The sequence below is a fragment of the Triticum urartu genome, chromosome 7 (assembly GCF_003073215.2).
Source record: "Triticum urartu cultivar G1812 chromosome 7, Tu2.1, whole genome shotgun sequence".
In the NCBI taxonomy this organism is placed as follows: domain Eukaryota; kingdom Viridiplantae; phylum Streptophyta; class Magnoliopsida; order Poales; family Poaceae; genus Triticum; species Triticum urartu.
Genome location: NC_053028.1, coordinates 249,808,658 through 249,815,414, shown reverse-complemented (window position 1 = coordinate 249,815,414; position 6,757 = coordinate 249,808,658). Strand labels below are relative to the sequence as shown.

The 6,757-nt window shown below is 38.8% G+C and overlaps 1 long non-coding RNA gene across 1 annotated transcript in view; it reads right to left on the bottom strand.

Moving 5' to 3' along the window:
• Nucleotides 1-6,526, bottom strand: part of LOC125524966 — a 7,456-nt gene extending 930 nt beyond the window's left edge. The window contains exon 1 of the long non-coding RNA XR_007291084.1: nt 6,516-6,526. This is a non-coding gene — a long non-coding RNA (uncharacterized LOC125524966). The remainder of the gene's footprint in view (nt 1-6,515) is intronic.
• Nucleotides 6,527-6,757: the final 231 nt, after the last annotated feature.

Sequence of the window (6,757 nt, the reverse complement as noted above, 5' to 3'; positions counted from 1 at the left end):
GCAACCTTTCGGGATGAAACTCCGCCGCCACGAGGCGGAACCTTGGCGGATCCAATCTAGAGCTCCGGCAGAGCTGTTCTGCCAGGGAAACTTCCCTTCCGAAGGGGGAAATCATCGCCATCGTCATCACCAACGCTCCTCTCATCGGGAGAGGGCAATCTCCATCAACATCTTCATCAACACCATCTCATCTCAAAACCCTAGTTCATCTCTTGTGTCCGATTCTTGTCTTCAAGTCCAGGATTGGTGCTAGTAGGTTGCTAGTAGTGTTAATTACTTCTTGTAGTTGATGCTAGTTGGTTTAATTGGTGGAAGATCATATGTTCAGATCCTTTATGCATATTAATACCCCTCTGATTATGAACATGTTTATTCTTTGTGAGTAGTTACGTTTGTTCCTGAGGACAAGGGAGAAGTCTTGCTATTAGTAGTCATGTGAATTTGGTATTCGTTTGATATTTTGATGAGATGTATGTTGTCTAGCCTCTAGTGGTGTTATGTGAACGTCGACTACATAACACTTCACCATTATTTGGGCCTAGAGGAAGGCATTGGGAAGTAATAAGTAGATGATGGGTTGCTAGAGTGACAGAAGCTTAAACCCTAGTTTATGCGTTGCTTCGTAAGGGGCTGATTTGGATCCATATGTTTCATGCTATGGTTAGGTTTACCTTAATACTTTTGTTGTAGTTGCAGATGCTTGCAATAGAGGTTAATCATAAGTGGGATGCTTATTCAAGTAAGAATAGCACCCAAGCACCGGTGCACCCACATGTCAAATTATCAAAGTACCGAACGCGGATCATATGAACGTGATGAAAACTAGCTTGACGATATTCCCATGTGTCCTCGGGAGCGCTTTTCCTTATATAAGAGTTTGTGCAGGCTTGTCCTTTGCTACAAAAAAGGATTGGGCCACCTTGATGCACTTTATTTACTTTTGTTACTTGTTGCTCGTTAGAAATTATCTCATTACAAAACTATCTGTTACCACTTATTTCAGTACTTGCAGAGAATACCTTGCTGAAAACCGTTTATCATTTCCTTCTGCTCTTCGTTGGGTTCGACACTCTTACTTATCGAAAGGACTACGATAGATCCCCTATACTTGTGGTTCATCACTCCTCAGCTGGTGCAGGGTTCCGCTAGGCGTGAATAGCCCTCAACGGAACAAGGTACGTGCCTACAGACAAATCAAACAAAGAAGGAGCAGGCAGGGTAATAGTCTCAGGATGATGTTTGTTAATGAACAATTGATATTTAAGTTCTCCTTCCCTATTCTTAACAATAAAATCATGTGCCACCATACTTTTATAATCTATATAAACACGCGGCAACACTTTTTCTTCCTTCTCAGAATGCCTAATAGGTATGTTAAAATGTGCAGCTAGGCATGAGGCATAGATGCCTCCAAAGATGGGGCCCTTGGTACGGTTCAGACTTAACCGTTTGGCAATAATGCCGCCCATACTAAAAGTGTTATCACCATATAAACCTTGGAGCAAAATAATAATATCAGGGATACTAAGGTTTCCATAGTTTCCGCGACCAATTAAGCAACGCCTAGCAAATAATGCAAAGTAACGTAAAACAGGAAAATGTATGCTAGTGATTCGTGCATCGAAAACCTTCCTTGTTTCCCCTAGAGTGATTGTATCAATAAACCCCTCCACATCATCACGATGTGGTTCTTCTGTCTTACCCTCAAAAGGGACAAAACAAATCCGACAAAAATCATAAAGTAACATCTCCTTATGCTCATCATATAAATGAAACTCCACCGTAGGTGGTGAGTTCCTAGAATGAAAATGAAAGTTTTGCACCAAGGTATTTGTGAGTAAGAGATACTGATCGCATTGGTCGTGGAGGAAAGCGGTGAGGCCTGCATTATGAGCCAATTCATGAAAATCTTCATAAATCCCGGCTGCTCTTAAGAAATCCTCGGAAGGCCATTCACACGCCCGAACCTCCGCGGTGCGAGGCAGATTATACTTAGGCTTTGGTGCCTTTTCCTTCGAGCTTTGGCTCGATGAGCCCCTCAAAAGTCTCCTCATCATTTTCTGAAAAATTCTGAAATTTTTAGTAACTTCAAAATAAAAGTAGACCAAACTCAATAATATTGATAGCAACTACTCCTACAAGTGCCTAGGGCCTATATCATGCATCAAAACTACTTTTGACCATATAAATTTGACATGCAAGCTCAAGAACAGGGTCACCTAAGAAGCAAAAAATTGCAATGAATAAAGCACTAGAACAAAAAATAATTGGACCAATGGAGGAGTCACATACCAAGGAACAATCTCCCCATGCAGTTTTGTGAGAGGTGCTTTGAGCAAGGAGATCGAAAATGGCAGCAAAACGAGCTTGGACTCAGGTTTGACCTGGTTATTTGTGTTTGTGGGAGGAAGATGAAGTGTGTGGGTGCAGGAATAAGTGGAGGAGGGCCATCGTGGGCCCACGAGGCAGGGGGCGCACCCTAGAGGGGTGGGCGCGCCCTCCACCCTCGTGGGCAGGTGGTTGACCCCCCTGGTGTGTTCTTAGTTCCATAAATCCTCAAATATTCTAGAAAAAATCATATTTAAATTTCAGGGCATTTGGAGAACTTTTATTTTCGAGGTATTTTTATATTGCACGGATAATCAGATAACAGACAGAAAAATATTTATTTTTATTTTATTTAATATAAATAACAGAAAGTAAAAGTGGGGTACAGAAGGTTGTGCCTTCTAGTTTCATCCATCTCATGATCATCAAAAGGAATCCACTAACAAGGTTGATCAAGTCTTGTTAACGAACTCATTCCGAATAACATGGAACCGGAGAAATTTCGAATAACACTATGTTACCTCAACGGGGATATGCACATCCCCAATAATAAGAATATCATATTTTTCTTGACAGTAGGAAGAGGAAATTCAAAACCTCCAAATATAATCGATGGAATTTTTCCAATAGAGTTGATACTATGAACTTGAGGTTGTTTCCTCGGAAAGTGTACCGTATGCTCATTACCATTAACATGAAAAGTGACATTGCCTTTAGTGCAATCAATAACAGCCCCTGCAATATTCAAAAAAGGTCTTCCAAGAATAATAGACATACTATCGTCCTCGGGAATATCAAGAATAACAAAGTCCGTTAAAATAGTAACGTTTGCAACTACAATAGGCACATCCTCACAAATACCGACAGGTATAGCAGTTGATTTATCAGCCATTTGCAAAGATATTTCAGTAGGTGTCAACTTATTCAAATCAAGTCTACGATATAAAGAGAGAGGCATAACACTAACACCGGCTCCAAGATCACATAAATCAGTTTTAACATAGTTTCTTTTAATGGAGCATGGTATAGTTGGTACACCGGGATCTCCAAGTTTCTTTGGTATTCCACCCTTAAAAGTATAATTAGCAAGCATGGTGGAAATTTCAGCTTCCAGTGTCTTTCTTTTATTTGTAATAATATCTTTCATGTACTTAGCATAAGGATTGGTTTTGAGCATATCAGTTAATCGCATACGCAAAAAGATAGGTCTAATCATTTCAGCAAAGCTCTCAAAATCCTCATCATCCTTTTTCTTGGATGGTTTGGGAGGAAAAGGCATGGGTTTCTAAACCCAAGGTTTTCTTTCTTTACCATGTTTCCTAGCAACAAAATCTTTCTTATCATAACGTTGATTCTTTGATTGTGGGTTATCAAGATCAACAGTAGGTTCAATTTCTATGTCATTATCATTACTAGGTTGAGCATCATCATGAACATTATCATTAACATTATCACTAGTTTCATGTTCATTACCAGATTGAGTTTCAGCATCAGAAATAGAAATATCATTTGGATTCTCAGGTGTTTCAACAGTAGGATCACTAGAAGCATGCAAAGTCCTATCATTTTTCGTTTTCTTCTTTTTAGAAGAACTAGGTACATCTATATTATTTCTCTGAGAATCTTGCTCAATTCTCTTAGGGTGGCCTTCGGGATACAAAGGTTCTTGAGTCATTCTACCAGTTCTAGTAGCCACTCTATCAACATTATCATTATCTTTACTATTCAATTCATTGAGCAAATCATTTTGAGCTTTAAGTACTTGTTCTACTTGAGTGGTAACCATGGAAGCATGTTTACTAATAAGTTTAAGTTCACCTTTAACATTAGCCATATAATCACCCAAGTGTTCAAGCATATTTGAATTGTTTTTCAATTGTCTACCAAAATAAGCATTAAAGTCTTCTTGCTTAGCCATAAATTTATCAAACTCATCTAAGCATGGGCTAGCAAATTTAGTAAATGGGATTACAGCTTTATCATATCTATAGAGAGAATTTACCTTTACTACCTGTGTCGGGTTATCAAGACCATGAGTTTCTTCAATAGGTAAAGGATTAAGATTATATATTTCTTCAACAGGCGGTAAATTAAGACCATGTATTTCTTCAATAGGAGGTAAATTCTTAACATCTTCATCTTTAATACCTTTTTCTTTCATAGATTTCTTTGCCTCTTGCATATCTTCAGGACTGAGAAATAGAATACCCCTCTTCTTCGGAGTTGGTTTAGGAATAGGCTCGGGAATTGGCTCCGGAGGTGTCCAATTATTTTCATTTGTCAACATATTATTCAATAGAATTTCAGCTTCATCCGGTGTTCTTTCCCTAAAAACAGAACCAGCACAACTATCCAGGGAGGCATCGGTTAGTCCATTATAAAAGATATCAAGTATTTCATTTTTCTTAAGAGGATGATCAGGCAAAGCATTAAGTAATTGGAGAAGCCTCCCCCAAGCTTGTGGGAGACTCTCTTCTTCAATTTGCACAAAATTATATATATCCCTTAAAGCAGCTTGTTTCTTATGAGCAGGGAAATATTTAGCAGAGAAGTAATAAATCATATCCTGGGGACTACGCACACAACCAGGATCAAAAGAATTAAACCATATCTTAGCATCTCCCTTTAATGAGAATGGAAATATTTTAAGGATATAAAGGTAACGAGTTCTCTCATCTTTAGTAAACAGGGTAGCTATATCATTTAATTTAGTAAGATGTGCCACAACTGTTTCAGATTCATAACCATGAAAAGGATCAGATTCAACCAAAGTAATTATATCAGGATCAACAGAGAATTCATAATCCTTATCAGTAACAAAGATAGGTGAAGTAGCAAAAGCAGGGTCAGGTTTCATTCTAGCATTTAAAGATTGCTTAGTCCATTTAGCTAATAATCTTTTGAGTTCATTTCTATTTTGGCAAGCTAAAATAGCTAAAGAAGCTTCTTGATCAAAGACATAACCCTTAGGAATAACAAGTGATTCTTCATCATCACTTTCATCAGTATCATCAGATTCAATATTTTCAATCTCTCTAGCCCTAGCAAGTTGTTCATCAAGAAAATCACTAAGTGGCATAGTAGTATCATGCATAGAGGTAGTTTCATTATAAGTATCATGCATAGCAGAAGTGGCATCATCAATAACATGTGACATATCAGAACGAATAGCAGAAGCAGGTGTAGGTGTCGCAAACTTACTCATAACAGAAGGTGAATCAAGTGCAAAGCTAGATGGCAGTTCCTTACCTCCCCTCGTAGTTGAGGGATAGATCTTGGTTTTTGGATCTCTCAAGTTCTTTATAATGATAAGCAGATATATATCCCAAGTGACTCAAAGAATAGAGCTATGCTCCCCGGCAATTGCGCCAGAAAATAGTCTTGATAACCCACAAGTATAGGGGATCACAACAGTTTTCGAGGGTAGAGTATTCAACCCAAATTTATTGATTCTACACAAGGGGAGCCAAAGAATATTCTCAAGTATTAGCAGATGAGTTGTCAATTCAACCACACCTGGAAACTTAATATCTGCAGCAAAGTGTTTAGTAGCAAAGTAATATGATAGTAGTGATAATGGTAGAAAAAGGTAACAATAGTAAAAGTAATGTTTCTGGTATTTTGTAGTGATGATAGCAATAGCAACAAAAAAGTAAATAAGCGGATAACAATATATGAAAAGCTTGTAGGCAATGGATCAGTGATGGAGAATTATGCCGGATGCGGTTCATCATGTAACAGTCATAACCTAGGGTGACACAGAACTAGCTCCAGTTCATTGATATAATGTAGGCATGTATTCCGAATATAGTCATACGTGCTTATGGAAAAGAACTTGCATGACATCTTTTGTCCTACCCTCCTATGGCAGCGGGGTCCTTACGGAAACTAAGGGATATTAAGGCCTCCTTTTAATAGAGAACCGGAACAAAGCATTAACACATAGTGAATACATGAACTCCTCAAACTACGGTCATCACCAGTAAGTATCCCGATTATTGTCACTTCAGGGTTAACAGATCATAACACATAATAGGTGACTATAGACTTGCAAGATAGGATCAAGAACACTCATATATTGATGAAAATATAATAGGTTCAGATCTGAAATCATGGCACTCGGGCCATAGTGACAAGCATTAAGCATAGCAAAGTCATAGCAACATCAATCTCAGAACATAGTGGACACCAGGGATCAAACCCTAACAAAACTAACTCGATTACATGATAGATCTCCTCCAACCCATCACCGTCCAGCAAGCCTACGATGGAATTACTCACGCACGGCGGTGAGCATCATGAAATTGGTGATGGAGGATGGTTGATTATGATGATGGAGACGGATTCCCCTCTCCGGAGCCCCGAACGGACTCCAGATCAACCCTCCCGAGAGGTTTTAGGGCTTGGCGGCGGCTCCGTATCGTAAAAC